Source organism: Mustela putorius, unplaced genomic scaffold, assembly GCF_011764305.1.
Source record: "Mustela putorius furo isolate JIRA1106 unplaced genomic scaffold, ASM1176430v1.1 tig00000461_pilon_pilon_pilon, whole genome shotgun sequence".
Lineage (NCBI taxonomy): Eukaryota > Metazoa > Chordata > Mammalia > Carnivora > Mustelidae > Mustela > Mustela putorius.
Window position 1 is genome coordinate 3,839,962 of NW_025421390.1, and position 12,019 is coordinate 3,851,980.

Sequence of the window (12,019 nt, forward strand, 5' to 3'; positions counted from 1 at the left end):
AAATAGTCAAAACAGTCTTGAAAAAGAACAAAGTTAGTGGAACGTTACTTCCTGATTTCAAAACTTACTACAACACACAGTAATCAAAACAATATAATTTTGGCGTAGAGTTAGATAGATAGACTAATGAAGTAGAATAGAGAACCAAGAAATAAACTCTCACATATATGTTCTAATAACTTTTGATGAGGGTGCCAAAACTATTTATGGGAAAAGGAACGTTTTGAACAAATAGTTCTGGGAAAACTGGATATCCACATGCAAATGATTGAAGCTGGACCCTTACCTATTACCATACACAAGAAAATTATAAAATGGATCAAAGACTTAAACATAAGAGCTAAAACTATCAAAAAAAGAAAATATAGGGGGACACTTCATGGATTTTGTGACGATTTGTTGAATATGACACAGGTTTTAAAAGAAAAAATAGGCAAATTTGACTTCATCAAAACTATAAACTTTTGGGCATCAAAGGACACATAAACAGAGTAAAAAGGCAATTCACAAAATGGTAGAGAATATTTGCAAAACACATATCTGATAAGGGATTAATATCCAGAGTAAAAACAGAACTCCCAAAACTCAACAACAACAAAAACTAACAGCCCAATTTAAAAATAAGCAAAGGACTTGAATAGAAATTTCTCCAAAGAAAATATAGAAATGGCCAATAAGCACATAAAAAGATACACATCACTAATCATTACAGAAATGCAAGTCAAAACCACAGTAAGATACCACCTCCTACCCATTAAGATGACCATTACCAAAAAAGAAAAAGAAAAAGAAAATAACAAGTGTCACAAGGATGTGAAGAAATTGGACTCTTGTGCATCACTGGTAGGATGTGTGTGGTTTCTCAAAAAAACTTTTAAATAGAAGTACACCCCATATGGTCGGGTAATTCCACTTCTGAGTATATACCCCCCAAAGAATTGAGGCATCTAGGAACATACCCAGGAACATTTGAAGAGCTATTTGTACATTCATGTTCATAGTAGCGTTATTCACAATAACCAAAAGGTGGAAGCAACCCAAGTGTCCATTGATGGGTGAATGGATAAACAGAATATACTATATACATACCATGGAATATTATTCATTAGTAAAAGGAAGGAAATTCTGCTCCCTGCTCAGCAGGGAGTCTGCTTCTCCCTCCCTGGCTCATACTCTCTCTTTCTCTCTCACATGTGCACACACACACACACACACACACGGGCAAAAATAAATAAATAAATAAATAATCTTTAAAAAAAGGAAGGAAATTCTGGCACATGCTGCAACACAGATGAACCTTGAAGACATTATGTTAACAGAAATAAATCACAAAAAGACAAAAACTGTACGATTGTACTTAGATGAGGTATCTAAAATGTCAAATTTGAGAGCTTGGCCCAGCAAGATGGCACTAACTGCATTGTTGCTCCTGTTCTGCAAGATGCTGACTCTGGCTGGGCTCCCAAGAGGCTCTTCAGCCAGATCAATTCTACATTCAAAAGCTACCACATGATAGACCTGACTGGCTGAGAGTTGGACTGATCTTGGCCACCTCCATCTTCTTGTGGGTCTCTCTCATCAAACAACATGATGAAGATGTTTTAGTTTATCAGAGAAGAAATGGTTGGAATAAACAATTGAAATACTAATGTGATATGCTCCAAATAGTGATTATACCATTTCCTTTGGATCCACCAATGTGCTGGGTCATAAATGTGACAGAAAAAGTGATATGTGAATGGATGTCAAGTCAGCATTTGTGTTTTGCACCATCAAAATGAAAAAATACAAATACTCTTGTATTCTTAAAAGTAAATAAATTAAAGTTAAAAAAATAAAGTAGTCAAATTCATAGAGACAGGAAGTAGAAGGTGGTTGCCAGCAGCTAAATGAAGGGGGAAATGAGTTATTTAATGGGTACTTAATGAGATTCAGTTTTATAAGATGAAAAAGTTTTGGAGATGGATAGTGATTGCACAACAATGTGAATGGATTTGATGTCACTGAGCAGTACACATAAAAATGGTAAATTTTAGGTTATGCATTACCACATTTTTAAAAATAAGAAATTTTTAAAATAAATTGGAAAAACCTTTAATAAAAGAATGCTAACAACTTACCTAATTGTTTTCCCATTTCCCCTTTTGTTATCCTACCGTCAAGTTTTTTTTTTTTTTAAGACTTTATTTATTTATTTGACAGACAGATCACAAGTAGGCAGAGAGAGAGAGGAGGAGGAGGCAGGCTCCCTCACCTATTTCCCCTCCTTATGTTCTCTCTCTCTCGCTGTGTCTCTGTCAAATAAATAATTAAAAACGTAAAACACAATTATATAAGGTAACAGTTGTAAATTATCATACTTGTGTTCTCAATTCACAGTGGATATATATATGTTAACACATTGTTATTACAAGTTTATATGATTGTTTTTGTTCATTGTACCTCAATAGTAAATAATAAACAGGTAAAAAGAAAGCGGGTGATCGGTTATTGTTAAAGATACAAACCTGAAGACCCTCATTCAGCAATTTGGAAAATTTGTGCTTTTAACTGAAGGAATTACAGAGATAGGAGCTTCACAGATGTTATTAAGTAAAACTTAGCTTGCTTTCATTACTTGTGTTTTTCTTCAGAACTTGAACTGTGACTTCCATATACTAAATAATATGAAATGCACCTGTATTTCCTTGTGTCCTTAATCTTGCCAGTAAATAGCTCTTGGTGGAAGGAAGGAAGGAAGGAAGGAAGGAAGGTATGGTTAAGATGGTGAGATTTATGTTATGTGTGTTTTATCACAGTTAAACATGAGAAAGGAAGAAAGGAAGGGAGGGAGAGAGGAAGAGAGAGAAGGAAGAAAGGGGGGGCGGGGAGGGGGAAGAAAGGAAAAAAAGGAAGGAAGGAAATGAAGGAATAAACCCCAGCAAACTATGAAAGCATGTTATAGCAAAACATCCACCTGAACCAGAGAAAAACAAACTAATGTTCTCCGTATCTCCAAGAATCAAATCAAAGATCAGCTATATCGTTATCAGATCAAACCAGAGGAGCAAGCGTGAAGTCAGGCCATTAGTACCTAAAAGCCCAGACGCTTCTCATGTTTGCAGAACGGCTCATTTGACCCGGCGGCTGGAACGCACACACCCCATGTTTGGAACAGGGAACATTTTTTAATAACACGGTCGAGTTCAGTCACCAATCCCGTTAGAATCCCCAAAGATGGGGCTCGGAAGAACGTTCTCTGCTGTGCAAACAGGGACCGGAACAACCCCAGGCGAGGAAAGACTACAAGAGTCAGTGTGTGCGCTGCTGAGACAGGAAGGGGGAGATTGTGACTCACGCGCTTACCCTGAGGCGCAGGAGGCGCCTTACCAGGTAAGGCCCCCTTACCAGGAGGCGCAAGGAACACCTGTTTCCTTCCCAGGGAAGCCCTCATTTGGGCAAGTTTACCTATAATTCGGAATTATTTGTGGAGTGAGACCATAAAAATCAAAAACAAAATCTAAGCTGCCTGGTCCCATCCGTTTATCAAAACAAATGGTGTCATGATACCCATTTCTGGGGCTCACAGTGAAGTCCATCAGATTGTATAGGAATTTATGAAAAAGGGAAGAACTAAAAATTAATTTATGAGGAGTGCCCAAGTGGCTCAGTCGGTTAAGCATCCAACTCTTGATTCCGGCTCAGGTCATAATCTTGGGGTCCTGGGATCAAGCCCTGCAGAGCCTGCTTCTCCCTCTTTTTAAAACTTTTAAAATCCTTTTAAAAACTAATTTGTGAATCATTTACATGATGCAGTATATAGCAAAAAATAGTTAATGGCTTTTTAAATCGTTTCACAGTTTTTGAGACTCCAATAGAAATTAGTTAAAAAGTACAAGAATTGTGTGAAGACATACAAATGTGTATGACCCAAGTTTATGAACTCAGAGCAACAATTTAACTTTAGATAACTGGGGTTTGTGTGATGTGCCAGTGATATTAATCAGGACCTACAGTCGAATCCTAAAAACAACTGAAGACCGGTAGAGAAATACCTGTGCAGGCTGTTCGCTTTTGTTTAGACCCAACGTGATCGAGTTGGACGGCATTCCAAATCCAGTCATATTATCATAATACCCTATCTGTTGACGGAGAAAAGGAAAAACTGCTGGATTTGAATCCTTTTACCATGAAAGCATGATTTAAAGAGATCAAATTCTGTGAATCTTGGCTGGTATTGAGGGCGTTTCAGCCAGACGAGGAGTAAGAGACACGGTGATACCGTTCGCAGCCACGCAAGTGATCCCAGGCTAACCATGAAAATCTCAAATAAGATTTCTGCCCAGCCATTGTAATTAGAAAGCTGATGTTGGGAAGGAAGCCTGCAAACATAGGCTCAAGCTTCTCCTTAGAGATTGCTTTTGAAAAGGAAGAACTTATGTTTCATCTTCCCACCGCAAGAATACAACCTACCAAACGTCACCCCCCTGCTGCTGTCCCAGTGAGCCGTGGAAATAGTGTCATCTTCCCCACGTGTGCAGCGAGGTCAAACGTGGGAGCAGGCAGGTCAGTGCATCTCATGCACAGCATGTGGACCCACGAGGGGACCGCAGCACGCATGCAGTAAAACTTAAATTGACCCTGCATCCACCCCCAGGGGAACCTAATTAAAAGCAAGCCTGGGAAACCAGTGCCAGGTAACAAAGCCCAAATACAAGGGTGGGTCAGGCCAGGTGGAGACATTCAAACAGTGGGGGCGCATACTGTCTCCTACCTACCAAGGGGTATGGGACCTGTCCTTGGGGTGCCTTTTGGGCACCCATTCTGACCAAGGTGATAGGCTAATTCAAATAGCTACTATGGGGTGAATTGTAGTTCAGTTGGCCACCTGTGTGTGACCTAGCATGACTGGGCGGCTTTCTCTGCGTGTTGCAATCTCATTCGCCACCTGTGTGTGGCCAGGCCCAACCGCTTGGCCTTTGCTCTATAAAAGTCAGTCTGTGAGGCAGGGAGGGGTCACGCTCTCTGTAAGAGGCGTGGCCCCGGCCGGTAGGTTTGATTCTCGATGCTTGGCCTGAAATCAAGCTTTGCTTGACCTTCGCTTTGTCTCAGTCTTGCTCCTTTAATCACGGACCCATTATTGGGGGACCCAACATTGGGGACCCAACAATATTTCCTCATTTTTTCAAGCAATTGGCGAATGTGACTCATCAAAGCTCATACTCCCCTAGTCATGGAGAAACTGGAAATGCAGATGGTCATCCCAGAGCTCCGGAGCCAGGAGCCCCACGACCTGACATATGCGGGAGTGCGGGCAGGACCGGAACCTTCTAGACTCAAGCCTCCCACCCTCATCCTTAACTCCCTTCTTAGACTCCCCATAAGGATTGAAAGAGAGCCCAATATTCCAGTCTCGGCCCCTGTCACATGCTGGGTGTTAAGAGTGGCCTTGGGGACAGAGAAGCTCCCTGAAGGGCTCAGTTGTGCTCATGGAGGAGGACGGCAGCTACAGCAAAGGCCCACCAGGAGCCTGGAGACAAGTGACCCCCCCCGAGTCATCCCCAGTGGGGCCAGAGTCCCAGGCCCCGTCTCCCTCCAAGGACGCCCAGGTACCTCCAGGAGCACTATGCTGTCTGACCTGTGTTTGGGAGATGGTCCCAGCCCCTTCCTGGGAGGACGCTGTATTCACCCGTCACCGCGGCAGCCCTTGCCCCATCCCAGAGCCCGAAGCAGCAGGCCAATGCAGCCGCGGTGCGCTGCCCCCGCTGCATGAACCCCGGGCGTCCTCCCTCCTTCCTTCGGTGTCTCACAGATACTAGAGCAGCCTCCTCCATCCCGAGTCCACAAAACGCTCAATGAAACAAGCTTCAGTGCATACCTGCAGTTCTCCTGGCCCCGTCTTTGCACCCGGGATTGTGCGTTCGGCGAGCTGGCCGGGAGACGATGCCACACGGTGCTGCCTGGTCATTAGCAGCACGTGGCCCGGGGCTGACGCCTCCCTCTGCCACTCACCATGGCTCCTGCTCCAATTCCTGAAGCTCTCAGGGTCTCGGTGTTCTGATCTGATCCATGGAGATTTGAAACTTTGTCCCTCGGAGGGTTGGTGGGAAAGTTTGTAACATTAATACAGGTAACCTGCTTCCAACAGCATGGGGCACTCCAAGCCAGGCTCACAGACTCTCTTCCCGCAGGATTTCCCTCCACAAAGTCCTGACTCAGTTGAGCGGGTTTCTGATTGCCCTGCGTCTCCGCCCACCCCAGGGGCCGCCCCTCGGGGCTCTGACCCATGGACTTCAAAAACTTGTCCACAGTGTGTTCCCCTGGGAGGAAAGCCAGGCGCCTCCTCCCTGCGGAGCCCGAGGTCCAGACCATGAGGGACCTGCCAGGACTCCCAGTCTGCGGTCTAGTCCCACTTGCCCCAACAGGTGCGAGCCCTTCCCTGGGCCCCAAGGTATGCGTACCCAGCTGCCATCCTGTGCCACATGGGGAAGAGGAAAATAAAAGAATTCATCTCCCGTGATGCAGATGCCATCCCTCCCCGGTGGAGCGGTAATCACTCCAGCTGCCAAAAAACCACTTCAGCAAAAGAGCGTGCCAATTAATTTTCCCTTATCTGAGGCCAGAATGGATTCCTCCGGGAAACACAAGCCCCGGGTTTGGGGGCGGGGTGGGATTTCAGGACTCCATTGTTGTCCCTAATCTGCCTCCTCCAATGAGCCTGACTTTCTCATCCCTCCAAAAGCATTTCCCGGGAGGCAGTCAGCCCCAGGGCCTCGGGCAGAATCATGGTGGTGTAATTACTCGGCTGCAACACCCCCCCATCTTCCCCCCACCCCCGCCTTGTGGTCATGGCTCCTGGCCACCGCTGCGGGCAGACAGGCCCAGAATGCAAATGATAAGATTGCTTTCACTAAATCATCCTTTTATGACTGTATAATTTCAGCAGTTAAAACCTATACTAATATATGCTGTGAAACAGGCAGAATGTTACACTAATGTATGGCTCTTATTAATTTTTGAAAAACAGGGGTGAAATTTGGATAACCTGCTCTGGCACAGTTAAAAGCTCTGGGAAGAAGAAGAAGAAAAAAAAGAAGCCTGGTAACAGTTTTGATGAATGTAAACTAATTAGCATTCATTGTTTCCTACTGCCTCTTCCCCGCCTGAAAAGTCACCGTGGAGGATGCTAGCCAAGTCTTGAGCCTGTTGAAAGTCCTCTCTTACTTCCGGCTTCTTGGGCTCGTGACCAAGAGAGAAAGAGGGAGTTATCACAATTACAGTGAGAAATGTACCTGTCCATTACTCCCACCAAAAAGGTCATGGTGTTTCAGCTGCCCCAATGGCCTCAGGGCCCTGGGGGGCAGGGAAGCCTCCCGTCTGTTCCCCCCTCCCAGGACCTCGCCATCCTCCAGGGAACGCTGCTGTGCACAATCTTTTCTTGTGCCACAGGGCAAGGCTCTAAACCGGTAGCTCCTACTTGGTGCTGATACTGAAGGTTGGATACTAAATCTGAGACTAAAATCTGGATAACAGATGGTTTCACTTAGATCCCAAAGCGAGTCTCACGCCTGTGCTCATCGCCAGAGAGGTCAGACGTCCATGCCTTAGAGAGAGACAGCTTCCCCATGCACACTGGGATGGCCATGGCTGAATCCGGGTCTTAGTTTGAAAAACAGCTCCTCTGTGTGCGGTGCACGAACCCTGTCCCTCTGAACAGAACCACCTCGAACACGGAGCGCAGACCCTGTGACAGGGAACCCCAGAGGGACTGTCCCATGTTTCTGTGAAAGAGTGAATGAAGCAAGTCGTGAGCTGGGATTTTTTGTACTCGTGTGTGCCCTCATGGATGGCCACCCCCCTCGTCTCAGCCTTTCTCAACCCCGTTTTTGAACTTCTAATAGGTGCCGCTCTCCATTCTGAGCTCAGGATAAAAAGCCATCAGTGGCTCCCTGTCTGCTAAAAATAAAAGGGTCTATTCTTCTAGGTCTTCCCTGATATGGCTCCAGACCCAGCTATCCTGACACTGTCTCTGCCGTCTTCCGGCATTCACCTTTGGGTCTGCAGGACACTTTCGACCCACCGGATTCTGCTACCTTGCCCAAAGGCACAACACGCCTGCCATCTTTTCTTGAAGGCCTCCCCACAGGCAGGGGAACCGTGTTGTCCATGGGTCCACATCTGTGTCCCACCGGTTGCAGGGGGCAGTACATGCTGTCTCCTCAGGGAAGGTGACCAAGGACCTGAGGTTTGCTGTTACCTGCCCCCACCAGCCCTCTGTCTCTTATGGACGGGAGCTGCTGTGGACATCCTCCCCCTCACACACACTGTAAGGGCCTATTCAGCCAGAGCGGCCCCACCCCGGTTGAACTGCCATTTTTTTGTTTATGCAGTAAAACTTAAATTGACCCTGCACCCACCCCCCGGGGAACTTACTTAAAAACAAGTCCCAGAAACCAGTCCCAGGTAACGAAGCCCAAAAACAAGGGAGGGTCAGGCCAGGTAGAGACATCTGATCAGTGGGGGGGGGGGCATACTATCTCCCTAGTTACCAAAAAGGATGGTCCCCGCCCTTTGGGCACCTTTTGGATGCCAATTCTGACCAAGGCGATAGGCTGGTTCAAATGTCTACTAGGGTAAATTGTAATTCAATTGGTCAGTTATGTGTGACCTAACATGACTGTGCAGCTTTCTCTGTGTGTTACAATTTCATTGGCCACCTGTGCGTGGCCAGCCCAACCACATGGACTTTGTCCTTAAAAGCCAGTCTGTGAAACAGAGAGGGGTTGCTCTTTCTGGGCGCAGCCCCTAACGTTCGGTTTGATTCTTGATCCTTGGCGCGAAATAAAGCTTTGCTTGACTTTTGCTTTGTATCAGTCTCGCTTCTTTAATCACGGACCCATTATTGGGGGACCCAACATTGGGGACCCAACAACACATGTCCAGTGGGTCCCAGATTTAACATGAGAACCCTGGGGGCAGATGTGCCTCTCAAGGTCAACAAAGGTGACAGTCAGAACGTCGGGTCTCCTGGTGTCACTGACACAGAGCGTCAAGGAGGATGACAAGGCCCAAGGGGGTTAGAGCCCGGGACTGGACTCCTAACAATTAGGAGAGGGCTTCAGAAGAGTGATAATGCCCACAAGCATTTGGGGGGAAAGACTCCCTTGTTGATTAGTCCCTGAAAGTTCCAAGTGGAGAGAGGAAGCCTGCCTTATGGCATCGCACAGTTTTGTCTAACAATTATGCCCAAAACTCACTCTCCCCAGAGCTGTGTAGGAGGCAGAAACCTGGGTATGCGAGGCTAAGAGCAACCTACAGTGAGATGGCTCCTTGCCCTATAGGCCACGTGACCTTTCTGCACCTCCATTCCTCATCAGGAAAATGGGGACCACAAGAGCATCCACCCCATGAGACTAGATCACATTACAGGCACAGAGGAGCCTCAGCTGCCACCCGACATGTGTGGGCTGACGGGTGCTGACTGTTTTCAATGTCACTGTTTCTGGAACATGGAGGACAATTCCACCCACTTCAGACAGGTGGAGGTGTGAGGCCCTGCTCCTTGCCAGCAGGAGAGGAGACTGTATCTGGTTAGAGCTTTGGGATGCAGCTCAGTGGGCTTGATTCACTGTGTCTTTGTCTCCTTGGGAGCTGGGGGGGCTACTGATCACGGCATCAGCCCTGCCCCATGGGGAGTGGGACAGGGGGTCCTGGGGGCATACAGCACCCCTGGGATGGGGTCACTACCTAATTTTGAAGGTTCAGTTCACAAGCCAGTTTGCCCTTCCTCCAAACTACATCTTTCAACCACCCAGTACTCATCGCCGTATTTTGGCTTCATTCTGCTTTATGTTTGCCTTATTTTCCAGTCACTTGAGAAGTTGATGGGAGGAGTAACTACTCTTAGTGGAGAAAGGGGCCCCGCTGGGATCCCTGGACAGAAATTCAGGTCAGGTTGCTAGATGACACACAGATCCTAGAGTCTAGTCTTGCCTCTGGAGACAAGGCGTCTGGCCGAGGACTGGGGGAGAGCCGGCAAAGCCCTTACTGCGGCCAGGTCCAAGGGATCCGGATCCACAATTTGGCAGACTATGAGCTACACTTCTGTGTGCAGCCGGGGGTCACTCAGGGTAGGGGGCAAGGGGGGGTGAGAGGGATGGGGGGGATGATATTGAACATACAGGGGCAGCTCCCAAAATCCATCCTCCAGCTGCCACTCGCAACTCAGATGTTTGTCACCTGTTGCTCCAAAGATCCCAGCTCCAAGCCACTCACTTTCTCTGACAGAGATTTGCTCCGTGCATTGAGAGGCTGGAGAAGCAGTTTGCTAGTCATTGATGTGCGGTTTCTGCTCCGTGGGACTTTGTTTCCCCTGAATGAGCTGAGCTCCTCCTCCTGGCTGACCCTGTGCACTGTCCCTCCCCAGCCCGCCACTACTCCTCACCAAAAGCTGGGAGCCTGATACTTCCAGCGCCCCCACCCTGTGTTGCGACGGTACCTGCTCCTGGCCGCTGGCAGCCACAGCAAGCCCACTTCCCCCAGCTCCCCATCTCTGGCAGCATGATCTGTACTTTCGACACAGGCCCTCGACCCACTGACCCAGTTGACATTTGAACTCTGTGACCGACCTGCCTGGCCCACTGTTGACCCCAGGGACCAGACTCCGGACACCTGAGCTTGCCCTGGTTTGTCTGTCCTCTCTGGCCCCACATTGCCCCAGGGGTCTAGGGAGCTCCTGCCCTGCCCCGGTGCCCCTTCCTGCCTTGTGTTACCGCCGTGTCCACCGCAGCTTTCTCCCCAAACCCCAGCAGTGCCATTCAGTGGATCGTCCAGTCCTTCCCATCATCACATCACCGCTGCGTCCTCTTCATCCATAGGCCTTTGAGAGGACACCCTGTGTCGCCCCCTCCTTGGGACAGAATTCGAGGGGCACGCACTCTGAGCCAGAACCTAGTCAGATGGTGACAAGGGCCTACACGGTTCCTTCACACCAGAGGTGGCTGCTTGGGGTTCTCAGCTCATGGACCTCACTCCCAGAGCAGCACTGGCCTGGCCCCCAGGGATGGGGGAGGAAGGTCTCCAGCTACACTCGCCTCCACGGTGCAGTCCTTCACCTCCAGCCCCGGGAGCCCCTGACCCGGGGGGCTGGGAGGCAGGCTCCACACGGCCTCTCTGGAACTGAATTTTCACAAACAGCCCCCGCCTGCACAGCCCAGCAAATGGTTGGGGAGCAAACCCCCTTCTGCCCACCCTCACGGGCAGCTCAGTCCTCCCACACGGGGTGTGACAAATGACGTGCAGAATGGCTTCACCTGCAGGAGAGTCGCCAAAGGGGTGGCCATAGAGGAGAGCAGCCGTGCCCCAAACTTCGCTTGTGAAGGAGACCTTCCCACACCCTCTGCCTCACCCCCTGTTCCTGCTTTCCGCCTGGCCCTGCTTCCCTCCCTCTCAGAGACCGCCTTCCCGTGCTCTGTGCTCACCGTGGCTCCCTCCATAACCTCCTCCCAAGGGACTGTCCAGGCATGAGGTGCCCTCTTCGCTAGGGAGACCCCCCCATCACTAGTCCTGCCTCTGGGATCTTGCCCCTGGCCAGAGCTGATAGTCCCCTTAGTAGACGCTGACCCAAGTCATGCTGGCCAGTTTTTCCTGCAAATTTGAACTTTAGAAAAGAGAGGAACGGGGTGGTTGGAGCAGAGTCTCGCTGGGGCAGTGCAGTCCGGCCTCCCGCTGCATCTCCTCATTCCCGTGCCGGCCAGAATCACCGTGGCTTCTAACTCTTGGCTTACATGAGCTGGGGTTCGTCTACCCATGCATCAAGAGATACCTAACGCTGCCAGAGCCCTCGTCTGCATGCTTCCACTCCAGAGTCCAGAGAAGAGAACCTGGTGTGCCCTTGCCTCCCAAGGGGGTTTTTCTGGGCCTGGTCGGCTAGTTGGCTGTGGCCAGGGAGGGCCGGCCCTTCCTTGGATGTCCTGGGGCCACTTTTGCCGGAGGACTGTCCCACGACGAGCTCTGGCAGAGGAAGGGTCCTGGGTGGACG

General features: G+C 48.9%; 1 protein-coding gene across 1 annotated transcript in view; it reads right to left on the reverse strand.

Annotated features, from left to right (window-relative positions):
* The window catches only part of LOC106003971 (cysteinyl leukotriene receptor 2), a 38,462-nt gene extending 32,026 nt beyond the window's left edge, over positions 1–6,436 (reverse strand). The window contains 1 exon segment of the mRNA XM_045080616.1: positions 5,858–6,436. The gene's annotated coding sequence lies outside the window, so the exon portion shown is untranslated.
* Positions 6,437–12,019: the final 5,583 nt, after the last annotated feature.